The sequence below is a fragment of the Stegodyphus dumicola genome, chromosome 5, assembly GCF_044657685.1.
Source record: "Stegodyphus dumicola isolate Sdum_Otavi_A_Nest chromosome 5, ASM4465768v1".
Taxonomy (NCBI): Eukaryota; Metazoa; Arthropoda; class Arachnida; order Araneae; family Eresidae; genus Stegodyphus; species Stegodyphus dumicola.
The window spans coordinates 104385493-104400265 of NC_140772.1; the positions used below are offsets into that span (position 1 = coordinate 104385493).

The 14773-nt window shown below is 31.4% G+C and overlaps 1 protein-coding gene across 2 annotated transcripts in view; it reads left to right on the top strand.

The window, feature by feature from the left end:
- Positions 1-5603: 5603 nt before the first annotated feature.
- LOC118187682 (solute carrier family 25 member 44) overlaps positions 5604-14773 on the top strand; it is a 51646-nt gene continuing 42476 nt past the window's right edge. For both annotated transcript variants that reach the window (XR_015041187.1, XM_085816941.1), the window contains exons 1-2: positions 5604-5739; positions 6083-6223. The gene's annotated coding sequence lies outside the window, so the exon portion shown is untranslated. The remainder of the gene's footprint in view (positions 5740-6082; positions 6224-14773) is intronic.

Genomic DNA, 14773 nt, shown 5'->3' on the forward strand with positions numbered 1-14773 from the left:
GGGCTTCTTCTAATGAAAGATACCTCGTTCTAGACATTTTTAAACAACTAGAACATGAACCAGAACATCGAATGGAATGAGTGAAAAAGGAGATTGACTACCCGTTTCCTGCTGACATTGCGTCAATGCAACACCTGTTTTCCCTTGCTTCCCAACACAATTATAAACATCTGACTATTTTAATGTTCTGATAAACGGTGACCTTGACTAAAAATAGATCACTCATAAAGACGGCGATTCTTTCGTTAAATATTTTCAGGAAAAATACCCAGTAGAAAATTTTGCTTAAAGTATGAGATTAATTATTATAAACAAAATGATTGTTGAAGGCAAATATTTTTTTACAGAAATAATCTTCATAATATTCCCTATACAAAATCATCTGGTGATATAAAATATCTTAGGTAGTTATATTTATATACGCATTTATTTTGACCGTTGCGTCAACGCAACACCAGCGGCTAATGGGTTAAACAATTAATATGTATAAAATATAAAGGTATAAAACAAATTATTTTATTAATGATAAATAGTTAAAAAATAAAATACCTGACATCGTCTTATTTGGAGCTACGACCGGAATTATCACTCAAAAACTGAGAAATATTTCAGCTATACTCTTGCTGAAACCATAATATATAATATAATGTTTAATCTGAAGTGATGATAGACACAAAGATTATTCTTTACCCAGCACATGAATGTAAAAAACTAAAATGGTTAAAGCGTTACAAATGAGAATAGACAGAACACTTTCTGACCACGAATATCTGTCGATATAAATTTAGTTGTCAAGCAGAATGTCATACACGGAAACATTTGGCTCTAATTTAGCTTAATATGTATGCTGAGAACAAAAGTAAGGTTCTGTACGAGAGACAAAGTCCACCCCGTATTTGGCTACATCGTTACGAAAAGCTGTACTTTTCTTAGGAATCCACTAGCATTAGACGTGCATAACCAGGGTGATCAGTTCTAATACTTCTGGAAAGGATAGATTTACCTGCTGAAATAAATTTATTGCACATCCTGGAGAATAAATCTTTGACACGTGAGTGCAGGCTTTGCTTTTTTGAAAAAACTTAACCTAAGAGTTTGTTTCGCGGCTAAAAGCAGGCATGCGTAGAAAAGAACCGATTTTAAGGCTTATTTATTATTAAACTAAAATTTTCGAGATCAAAAGAATTTTCTGTTGAAATTGTGGTTAACTTGGATGAAAAACGTTCTGAAGTCCTTTTATTTATGGGCTACGGAGCATTCCATTTAGAATTATGATTTATCTCAAAAATTGGGAAGTACAGGAGCTCTGCGCCGGAGCCTAACTCTCCTCTGGTTAGACCAGTAGATATTTTTAAAGATTCCGTTGTGACTGGTAAATATGAAAATAATATTTCTGTTCTACTTATGAATTATTATTTGAAATGTACAAGTCGAATGAAAAATTCTTTTATGACTTCATGTAATATAAAATTACTTATTCAGTTTTATGAAAGTAAAGCAAACATATTTTTATCCCATAATCTCTTCACTTTTCTTTTAACATTTTCTGAGGTACGGCGAAACGACTTACTATCATACTGCATCCGGATGGGCGGAGAACAGTGACGAGTAACCGGTAAGGCAAGGCTAACAAGTTGGCCTTACTACGGGGAGTAGAGGAAATGAAAAAGAGATGTTCGCAGTCAGACGTAAAGGAGAATAAAACTACACTACAAATATCGAAAAAGTTATATGGGCGGTTTTGGATCCATAGGGGCGAGTTGAGCAAAATGAAATAATTTAAAGTCATGCATTTTACCCCCTGTCTTATCGCCTGCTTGCTAAGTATTTATTTACTTTAATATAAACACTTTACGTAAATACAAATGATATTTAATTAATTCAATATGTAAGTAGTTTCATTACGCAGATAGCCCTCGAGTACTTTGCCATAAACCAAATAATAGAAACTAGCTAAATTATGTTAATTTTTGTGGACCTCAAATCAGAGTCTACAATAATAAATCTGTTTTGGTATCAATACCATATGCAACAGTAAATATTTTATATTGCCCCATCCTTCATATTTAAGTCAGTTAAATCTGAAAATTGTTTGAGCAGATTCTCTGCTACAAACAAGTCATTGGATGTATTTGAAGAAAAAATGCAAAATTTTAAATAATTCTGAAAAGCTTGTCAGTTTATTATTGGATGAAATATATATAAAACCACGAGTTTCATATAAAAGGGGTGTGTTTTCGAATAACTAGATGGAAGCAATAACTCTTCAAACAATTATGATAAGTTCTTTATTATCAAAAAACAAATATTGTAGCAATGTTTCCTGTAAAAACATATCACCACATCAACTATTAATGTTTACAATAATTGTTATAATTGAAAACATTAATTTAAAAAACAACCATTTAAAACATTTTAATATTTTAAAATGGCTTCAGCTTTATCTAGAAAAGTTTCATTTCCATCCTCTATAGAGAAGCAGAATGTAAGTATTGCTATTAAACTTTTTGATGAAAAAACCTTAATTGCTCTGCAAATTGAATCGCAAAATAATAGAACTGTGTATGGGAAGGATGTGTTAGGAAGTAAACATTTTATTGATATAATTTTAAAATGGGGGAAAGTTGTGAATGCTAAACACTTTAAAAAGACCTTATAGTTTCAGTATGTATTTATGAGCCCAAAAGGACACCAGAAGATAAAAGCGTAGAATAGTTATCACAGTTATGTTCATGGCTTATATCACGGAATGATTTTTCCCCAACCATAAAAAACTGTAAGTTACAAATTGGGAAACTGTCAAAAGAAACCCAGGTCGCTCTTCTCCATACGATAGAAACATTGAAAGAATTTTAAAATTATTTGTTAAAATAATTTAAATCACTTTTTATACTTTTAGGAAAATTTCAGACAGATAACCTTGAGAAACGTTTCGGTAAAGTTCGATGAATGAGTGTCTGTAATTATCTTGTATCTTTACAGCAGGTTATAGAGTCGGAAAGAAAACTGAAATTAATTAGTTTGCGTAAAATGCAGTCTTCTGAGAAAGGGTAATTTTTTTACATTTTTTTTGTAATGATATTGAATTTTTTTGTGTTTTGTATCGATCAAATGATGTTCATATTACAGAAAAAGATATAATGTATCTAATTTACATTTCTGGATATATTTGTAGTTCTGTATTGAAATTGTAATCTCTGCATGAAAAAATTAATTCTTGACAAAGAACTGATAGTTGAATAATGTGAGGATTTTGCATACTTAGCTGCTGTTGATCGAGTTGGTTTCTGCGGCCCATCAGTGGCTGAATGGTAAAATCGCTGAACACTGGTAGTTCGGTTCGGAGTTCCAATGCCTGCTAACGGGCTGGCTGCATGATTGTTTTCGTGGTTTTCCTCATGTGTAACGTGTATGAGACAGTTTCATTTAGAAAGTCGTCCAGGAATGCAATTTCCCCCACCCTTACACAGATAGCTATCCAGTGCTTTGCCATAAACCAAATCACAGAAACAAGCAAAATCATGTTTATTTTTGTAGACCTCAAACCAGAGACTACACTAATAAATCTGTTTTGGCATTAATATTTAAAAAATTCCAATGATCAACTTCTTGTTGATGTGAACTAATGATGTTTAACTCTGTAATTAATATCTTATAATATTGTAATGATGTGCTGGATTAATACCGCATGCATGTTTTTCTCTTTGTCTGTCATTAAATAAATTTACAGTGTATTTTTAATCAGATGCTCTCTTTTTTTAAAAAATTTTATAATATATTTTTGGATATGCTACAAGATTTACCACGTTATCGACAAGATACCTCAGCGCAGAGGTAATACGCTCAGTAGAAAGTTCAGATTTTACTAAGAACTTGTATTGCGGGTTCGGGGTTTCCTTTTTTCTACTTTTAATAATGGTACGAATACACCTTTTTTCTACCTCGACTATCATTCTACCGCGGATTTTTTGGGGAGTAGCTACAAGAAGCTTGCATTTATTTTCATTTAATTTCATTCATTATTCATATAAACCTAATTTTTGCTCGGCATTGTGTGCATTATTCTTCTTTTGACATTCTGTTAACACGAGACTAGCAAAAGCGCTACTGGTATTAGTATAAAGTTGTTGTTTCATCTAATTAAGAACTTTAGTGAGTTTTGAATTTAAAACGAGTGGTGACAAATAAACCATTTGTTTAAAAAAATTAAGAAAACTGTTATCTATACAGAAAAGAAGCTCGTTAGTATGTAACTAATATGTATAATTTTATGGAATACTGCTATGCATTTTAATGGCTTCATATTTGTTTTTCTTAACATGCATGATCGCTTTTCGACGGGTTTAATCTTTATGTTAGTTTTTTTTATTAATTTAAAGAATTTTTGCGTGAGCATTAGCAAATTTGCTAATTATGGAATTCAATTTTTAACGCAGTAAAAGAAGTGCAATTCAATGAGTTTTAGATAAAAGTGACCTTATAAAATAAACCTTTAGATAGTGGCGGCTCATTAATATATGAATGACTAATTGAAGTAATTACTGTTACATTTAAAGTAAAAAAATATGTACAGAAAAGCAGAAACTGAAATATTATAAAAAAAATTGCTGTTGTTTTTTACCTTAAAAATAACTGCTTTTTTTAAGTGTGATATTTAATTTAATAATGCTTTAAATCATACATATATTTATAAACAAAATATACTTTTTATTGCATTATTTAAAGCAATTAAGGGAAGCTCATTTAAGGTAGTATTTAAGGGAAGTTCATACATCATGCAAAAACATTTATAGTATTCAACCCCATGAAAAATTTACTATCCAAAATAGAATCATGCTAATTGCATGATTTTTTAATTATCATTCAACAACATTCATAAATAAATTAAATTAGATGTATACGGCGTTTGATTTATACAACAATCATTTTCTGGAATATTCTATTCCTATCGTCCAAACGGTTCTTTTCTGCGATATTCTGACAAAAACTAATGTTCTGCTTTTGACTAAATAGTTCAATGAGCGCTAGAAGTTCATCGAATTGATGAGGTGTCATGCGAAAGTAATTAAAAGAAATTTCGTTTCGTTTAAGCGCATTTCTTCACTTAAATTATTTGCATTTCCTTGCTGCAGTCATCCCTCATATATTAATATAAACCACTGCATTCTGCTTCTCTTACAAAAAGCAAGAAGTAAAATGAGTTTTAATCGAGTATAAACTAAATCCATTTAAATTTAAAAATATAATCGTAAAAAGTCAAAATACCACACATAAATTTCACGTTTTACCTCCGTTTCCGATATGAAGCGCCATCTAGTGCGAGAATATGACAACTTTTAAAGTGAAAGTTGCCGTGCTGTACGCGGAAAGCGTTTTTTCCGCGTTGACGCTTTGCGTTGCGAACACAGCTTAAGAATAATAATGAAGTAATTTATTTATAAAAATATATAAATATGTTTATAATATATATATATATATATTAAGCGTTCCGAATCTTGTCAACTTATATAATAGTATATTAAAAAAATTGTCTTTTGATGGAACAAAATTCCTTGTCCGAAAGTGAAAATTAGTTAATTAAATCTGGCATCCCGATGTGACTTCGATATCATACCACCGTACAAATATCGTGACGCAATGTCTAAGTGTGCCGGATTTTCTCCTTGCGTTTTAAATGCGATTCATGTTTTATTATTTGTCCTTTGAATCTCTCCTTGTAGCTGTTTAATCTATTATAAGGTACCTAAGAATATTCCATATAATTTTCATTAAGTATTCCGGTTTCATTTAATATGAATATCAAATTCACGGTTATTTTATTGAAATTGATACTGTTATTTATTGACTTATGATATTGCATGTTGCTCTAATCGTTTTAGTATCCATTAAGAAATACGTAAAGCTTGTGAAAGCTGAGATGCAAAAAGTTGTTTTATAGTTAAGAAAAGTTGAACAGATCAGAGCAAAGATTTATGTATTAACATACCTTTGTTGTAAAATTTAGGGTATGAAACATATATAAATGAAAAATTTATGTTACTTTTATTACTAATTTTACCCTGTTTCTCATTTATCTTCCCAGATTTTTATTAACTACAGTCTGTGCGGAATACAAGGCTATCCTGAATTTTTGAACCGTTTGTATCGTAGAGACTTGAATGTAAGGCAACTTTAAATATATGGTACAAGAAAGATATCGTTGTCTAACTACTTTGACTTTAAAGTAAGTGAATGTGTCTTCTTTTAGCGTACATTTCAAGAGGAATAACCGATGTAAACTGATATAAATTTATTGATTTTTTTTTTTTACATGGTATGCTGTGCGTAACAGACAAGTAGTGTTTCCAGAATATTGTTTTAGTGAAATGAAATCGCGGTATACATTATATCGGAATTATAGTTCATATAATTTAATGTGGCATATACAGCTTTCGTTATATATTAAAATCCATTTTAATACATAACAATAGCTGTTATTTATAGAATTTTAATGCAGACATGAGTCAAAATTTCTAAACATTTGATTAGTATTTTCAGAATTTTATTTGCTATGTGAAATGCTTTGAAAAATAAAGCAAAAAATATTTCCATGTTAAAGCACACAATTTTGTATGCTGAGCAAAAGTGCAGAAGTGGACATTAAATGAATGAATTATTAGAAAGCAAATGTGAAGCTGCAGGGGAAAGTCTTCCTGCCGGTAATTGTTTTTGTGGTTTCAAGATTCTTTTTCTTACTGCTTTGCATTTCATATGCTGTTAGACTGAAGAATAATCTGCAGATGATTTAGTAGGTAGTCAAATATAGGTAAAAACACGGCGATTGATTGAAACAAGTGCGAGAAAAATTTATACTTATTTTTGATCAAATACTTGACAGAAAAAAAAAAAAAAAAAAAAAAAAAAAAAAAAAAAAAAAAATTGCTGGACACATTAAGTATTGAGGTCATTTGCTTGATGAATATGCCTCAACAAAATTATTGAGGTTTATTTATTAAGCAAAAGGAAAACATCAGCAGAATTTTTCAGAAACAATAGATTTTGGACAGAATCTGCAGAGAAACCAGCAGATGTTGCCTAGTGCAAACATCTGACAGGTATCAAAACTGAAATGGAGATAAAAAAGAACATGCACATGAAAGAAATACAGTATATCCAGAATGCTGGAATGTCTGCCAGAGTAAGGAAGTAGAAAAATGTTGGGTTTTAACACTTTACAGTGACTAAAAAAATATTTATCTGGTGCAAATACGCAGAAAATTTGTTTTATGATATGGTTAAATGATGGAACAAAAGACAGGCAAAGTTTGTTATCACTTAGATTCCATATATCTGGGAATTTATATAATGGCAGTTTGTAGGATAAAAGAAAATATTGGCTGATCTTTGGAATATGGTAACTGGTAGTTTGGCGACATTTGGGAGGCGATAAAGGTTACTACCTAGGACTTTGGTAATAATCTGAGAAGCACTCAGTTCCGATTACGCATTATTTTGTGTGAGGGAAATGAGAGATCATGAGATATGTCATGTGACGTTAATGGATGAATTACAGTTGTTTAATCGGAAAAGGGGGGAAATCTGTACTGTTGATTAATTTTCGGATTGCATGGCGCTATGTAAAGTGAATTGTAAATTTTTAATGTGTTTATCTGATAATAATAATAAGTTGAGATTGTGTGAAAGGAAGGATATTACAAGTTTAAATGGCGGTGCAAGAAATATGGTGAAAATGGACATTTTGTGAAAAGAAGTGTAAGGAAGGGTACGTGGTTTGCTGAAAGTAGTTTGAGTATAGGTGAAATTTTATTAATTTCTTATTACTTGGTGAATAGACTTCCAGTTGACTACTGGATTTAGGATTTAGAAATTAGCAGTAGTACTGCAGCGACGTAATGAAGATTCTGAAGAAGATTAGGTAAGTTAGTATTTTTAATCATTTGAGGATATTATTTTTATGCATTGTTTTAAATGTAAGGAGTAAATAAATTAAAATGGTATTATTTGAAAATTGTTATTAGCAGTGATTTAGTTTAAAGTAATTAGGATTGTAATTTAATTTTTATTAATTTAATGTATGTGCTTATTTATATTTGAAGTAGTGTTTTTTAATTTAATTATATTTTAATTTAATGATCGTGATTTTGTGAGTTATATGTTTGTAGTATTTTGGAATATGTTTGAGTAGTATACGTTGAGTATTTTCATGCATTTTCGTGAAATTTTTCTAATTTACGAGAAAAAATCAGTATACATGGATATAGTGAAGAGTGTGCGCAATGCCATTTTTGTGCAATTCTGGGATGTTTTTTTAAGTAAAAATAAGTAGACGTGTACATGGTTTAGTGATATTTTAATTAAATGATGGTTATTTGTGAATTTTATGTTTTTAGGAATTTGGTATACGTTTTAGTTGAAGTAAAACGTGCATGGAAATAATTTTAAATATTTGACACTAAGTATTTGTAATGTTCGCGGTATGAATTCATTGGTGACGTTTATAATATAATAGATAATTTAGAGGTAAAAGTTTTTGGATATTTTATTTATTTTATATGTGGAAATGTTCATATTTGGAAAGGGTATATACATTTTCGCGATAAGGTAATTTCATATGTTTTTTATCGGGTTTAAAGATTCAGAAAATTGTCATGCATTTTCGTGAAATTTTTCTAATTTATGAGAAAAAAGCAGTGTACATGGATATAGTGAAGAGTGTGCGCAATGCCATTTTTGTGCAATTCTGGGATTTTTTTTAAGTAAAAATAAGTCGACGTGTACATGGTTTATGTGTATGTGTTATTGTGAAAAACGCGCAAGGAGTTTGCGATTGTGCACTTTTTCCCAATTTTGCAGTGAATATTTGTCATGATTAAGCAGTTTTGTTAGATAAAATTTCTAGTATAAGTGTAATTTGGCTAGTAGATTGTTGGAAAAAGTGTTCAGTAAATAAAAAGAAACATGTCTTTACTTCGTGAAGACAAAATGGCGGCGAAAAAAAAAATAGAGGGTTGCTGTAGCAGAGTTGGTCGCCAAATTTTCGCCAAGAAATCGCCAAGTTAATACAGTCAAAAGTCGTTAATTCGGACACCCATAATCCGGACCTCAAAGCTAAAAACTTTCTGCGCATGCGCCGCATTGGCACATGCGCACAGGCGTTTTACGCGTGCGCATAAGACTTTGACTACTGCGCATATGCGTGTGCGCAAGTGCAGAATACGTTTTCGCCTGTGCGTTTAATGTATAACGGGCGGTGTAAGCTAAAATTATCTAATTATCTATTTCAGTTAATGTTAATGATTGCTTTGTTTCCTTAATCTTCGAATTGGATCCCGCTTATTATTTTTTGCAGACTGTAAAAGCAATTTTATAAAAGTAAACTTGAACTTTCGATTATGTCAAATAGAATTTCCGATGCTAGAACTTCCAAAGGATCTACAAAACAAAAGTATGTTTCGATGTCCAACAAACAAAAAGTGGAATTGCTGCAAAAAATGGATAAAGACGTGAAGAATGTGACAGAGAGGTTAGTGAAAACAAAAAAATTTCGATTGACAAGTTAATCGGTATTCTCGGCACAGCAATTAACGAGATTTGAACAGCGGAACTTTGTAACTGAACAAGAAATTATGTCTTTTTATAGAATTAAAGAGAAAGTATTATCACATAAAATGAAGCAACTTAAACAACTTACATTGAGAGAAATGTTTAATAAAGTAAACAAATAAATATTAAGCTTTTTTTTTTTTTGTAAATTTTGATACCCTTTAGATCATAATTGTTCTTTATTTCTTAAATTATGGTTTCATATTTTTAATTTTAGAATTTCTGCATGCCATCTTATGAGATTTAAACTGATGATCTATAATCCCGAAAAATCGATAATCCGGAATCGCCGAAGTCCCGACGAGTCCGGATTAACGACTTTTGACTGTATAATCCAAAGATCAACCAAAATATTTGATGCCATGATATCGATATTAATTTTCCATTATTGTCTCATTCTAATAAAGCTAGAAGAAGGTGTAAAATGTTTTGCTTTTGAGCTATGAAGTTGAACTAATATCTACAGTCTTTATATGCAGGGGTTTCAACAAATTCAGAATCAGATCAGTAAACATCTGTGCAGTTTGTTGCAGCTTGAGACTGATATCACTTCTGAATGTAACTGGGTTAATCTTTGGATTATGGTAACTTGGCGTTTTTTTGGCAAAAATTTGGCGACCAACTCTGCTACAGCAAACCTCTATTTTTTTTTGCCGCCATTTTGTCTTCACGAAGTAAAGACATGTTTCGGTACTTTTCCGTTTTGCCAGCGCAAACGATAAAGTTGCCAATAATGGTTTAACTGATGCCAGACGGAATATCTTCGCTGGTAACCTTTTACGCCTCAGTTTCAAAACAAGTTGAAGCCATTTCTTATCAGATTGTTTCTTTCAATACTGGCATACAATAATATAGAATTTTTACACGATATTTAAATTTTATCCCCTAAGACAATTCACGGTAATTAAGTCAATTAGAACGCAATTACACCGCTCATCCGAAGGCGAAATCAAGTGTTAAATTCATCAATTCTAATGAGAATGCACTAGCGAAGTAAAGCACTGCGGTTTTACATAATTTCTGAGTAAGCTATTTGTACAAATTGAAATAATTCTTGCATTTAAACTTGTATTCCAAATTAAGATTTAACTTAAAATTAATGTAGATTATTACTGAGCGAATTAAATTTTAGTAGCGTAGTTTATGTGAGATGAGATCACTTGGGGTCACGTGATACGAACCGGCGAATCAGGATTTTGAACCATGAAATCATAGTAAATTCTTAAATTAATGTCTTTTTACAAATTTATTGTCTTTATTTATTGGCTTTTTACAAAATTTTAAACCATATTAAAATGTTTATGCCTTCAAAATTAAAAAAAAAAAATTCTTAGAATTAACATTTTTTATGTGTATACTGTATGTTGTCGCCAACAAAGTCTGCTTGGCGAGATTTGCGCCGGCGAAACGGAAAAGTACCCATGTTTCTTTTCTTTTTATTTACTGAACACTTTTTCCAACAATCTGCTAGACGAATTACACTTATGCTAGAAATTTTATGGAACAAAACTGCTTAATCATGACAAATATTAACTGCAAAATTGGGAAAAAGTGCAGAATCGCAAACTCCTTGCCGCGTTTTTCAAAATCGCACATACACAGTAACCATGTACACGTCGACTTATTTTTACTTAAAAAAACATCTCAGAATTGCACAAAAATGGCATTGTGCACATTCTTCACGATATCCATGTACACTGCTTTTTTCTCATAAATTAGAAAAATTTCACAAAAATGCATGAAAATTTTGTGAATCTTTAAATTTGGTAAAAAGGATATATATGAAATTACCTGATCGTGAAAAAGTATATACCCTATCCAAGGATGAACATTTCCACATATAATATAAATAAAATATCCAAAAACTTTTCCCTCTAAATTATCTATTATAAACGTCACCAACGAATTCAAAACAAAACATTAAAAATGGGTACAAATACTTAGTGTCAAATATTTAAATTATTTCCATGCACGTTTACTTCCACTCAAACGTATACCAAATTGCTACAAACATATAATTCACAAAATAACTATCATTTAATTAAAATATAATTAAACCATGTACACGTCGACTTATTTTTACTTAAAAAAACATCCCAGAATATCACAAAAATGGCATTGCGCACACTCTTCACTATATCCATGTACACTGCTTTTTTCTCATAAATTAGAAAAATTTCACGAAAATGCATGAAAATTTTGCGAATCTTTAAATTCGGTAAAAAGGACATATATGAAATTACCTGATCGCGAAAAAGTATATACCCTTTCCAAGGATGAGCATTTGCACGTATAAAATAAATAAAATATCCAAAAACTTTTCCCTCTAAATTATCTATTATAAACCTTACCTGCCAATTCATAACACAAACATTAAAAATGGTTCCAAATACTTAGTGCAGGGGTGTTTGTGCTCCGGGGATTTTGAACTTCGATACCCGGAAATTCCGGGGATCGTCATTCAAAAGGAAGTAGGAATAATAATGAATTATTTATTTTGATCTGGGTAATTTTGGTTGCTTTGAAAGCAGAAAACGCAAGGTCAGTGTGTGTGGTGAAAACTTTTCCTTTCTTTCTCCAAAGGCAGTGATAATGCGTGAAAAGGGGGAAAAAACTTCTTTTTTGTTCTTTCCTTATTGCGAGTTATGACTCATTCCCCCCCGGTTCTCGAACATTCTCTTCTGGATTTTTTTTTCGCAAGTAGGCGCGGCAGAAAAAAAAGGGAGAGACTTCGATCGACCAGATGTGCGATCACGTGACTCTGGGTTCAAAGGTCTTATCTCTCCTGGTGTGGCGCCAATAAGTAGAGAAGGGGTATTTTTCGCCATATTAGCTATTTGTCATTGGTCGCTTCTCAACTTTTTTTTTTTTTCCGCTGTGTAAAATTTTTGTTTCATTTATTGATGCACGTATAAATTTTTCGTTTCGTATATTGAAATATTTTTTTATTTATGTACGCAAGAGAATTTCACTATGAAATTTCTCGATATGAATAGTGATATTGTACGATTAGAAGAAGGTGTCCGGAATGCATTTAGGTGGAATTGAATTGAACGGAGAGATGGTGATGGGGATACCATCGGCACATGGTGCAAGAAAATAAATGTTGCTGGACAAGCATATTGTGTTTTTTTGTAACTCACTGCTGAAGTATGGTGGGAAAGGATTCAAGGCTTTTACAAATCATTCTAAAACTGTGACGCACATAAAATATTTAAAGTGCATTAGACATTCAATGACTTTAAGTAATTATGCTAATTCAAAAAATACTGATGACTTACTGGAGACTGATGCTCGGCCATTGGATATAGTGACAAGAAAAGCACGCCAAGAGGTATTAATAACTTCGTTTATCGCCGAGAATTCTCTTTCTTTCAATGTAGCTCCCAATTTAATTGAACTCTGCAAACAGTTGAGCCACGATCAGATGGCACTAAACTCGTTGGAAATGTCCATGACTACTGCATGTTATAAGATGAAATATGGGCTCGCAAAAACTATTAAAGAAAATATCATTCAAACTTTAAAGGAGACTCCATTTTCTCTAAATTTGGATGAAAGTTCTAGCAATGCTCAAGAAAGTATACTGGCTATATTGGTGCAGTTTTATGACAACAATCAAAATGAAGTTGTAGTTCATCATTTTGCATCTCTAAAGATGGAATCTTGCAATTCAGAAGCTGTTTTTAAAGCAGTTGTTAATACTATTAAAGATAATAATATTCCATGGGCAAACTTAATTAGTGTATTAATGGACTCGTGTAACACCATGCGTGGAAAAAAAAAAAGGGTGTTGAAACCAGACTACGATCAGACAAAGCACCTCACTTATTAGATATTGATGGTGATACATGTCACACAGCTAATAACTGTGCAAAAAAATTTGCTTCATGTTTTGATAGATACTTAGAAGATTTGTTTGATGACATCTATTTTGATATGAAAAGCTGCAGTAAAAGAGAAAATGTTTTCAAAATCTGTGAATTCCCTTGCCATTAAAAAACTTAAGCCCTTGAAGAGACCAGACCATAGGTGGGTGTACATTTTATGTGTTTTAGAAAGAATCAAAGATCTGTGGGATGCTCTTATTGCATTTTATTTTCACTACTTGGATAAAACTGATAAAGGGTATTATTTTTCTTATGTTGAAACTGTATACAGTAAAAGAAATATTTCTGCAGCTCAGAAAAAAATTGTTGAAGGGGTGTATTCTTGCTCGCATTCCCAACAACTCATAAAGAATGCTTTAGCTCGAAAAAAAAAAAGAATATTAAATGGGTTATGCAAAACAAAACTTTATTGCATATGGCATTATATTCAGCAGTATTACCAGAGTTCAACACATATATTAAATTATTTGAAACAAAAAAACCAATGTTTCATTTAATACATTCCAGTATTTATAAATTAATGGCAAAATTTTTCTCTTTTTTTATGAAGCCAGAAAATATAGAGTGCACATCTTTGAAAAATTATCATCTTTTATGTCCCATATTTTTAGTGATAAGGAAAAGTCAAAAGCAGAAGCTGAAATAAGGTTATACCAGAGTGATATTGATATCACCAAAGAAATGCTCTACACATCTGATGAAAGTGAAAATCAAGTCAAGTGTACAATTGATAAATATTGGTCTAAAGTTTTTAATTTAAAAGATGATTTCACAAATGATTATAAGTATCCTACATTGGCTAAATTGGTCAAAGCCAGCTGCTTCCATGGCCCATTAGTGGAAAGTGCACTCAACTTAATGGATACACTTGTCACTGACTATAGAACCTCTCTTAAGATTGATTCCCTAGATGCACTATTAAATATGATTTAATGGCTTCTAAAGAAACCTCATGTGAAAAATATGGCTAAAAAAATCCAATGACTGATCCAATTCACAAAGATCTCTTACTGAATATGAACAGAAGTTGGAAAACACATCAAGAGGACTTAAAAACATGTATTTCGGATGAGTCACCTGTAAAAGTCTCTGAAAAACCTTCTACATTAGCAGAAAAGCAAACTGCTTCTACCTCTGCATGTGCAGTTCTCGAGGAAATTTCTTCAACTGTAAATGAGGAAAATAAAAGTCAACCTTCCTGCAATTATGAAGTTCACCACGTAAGAAAGACAAGCCCACAAACATCAGAAAATAAAAAAAAAGCAGCAGAAATTAGATAA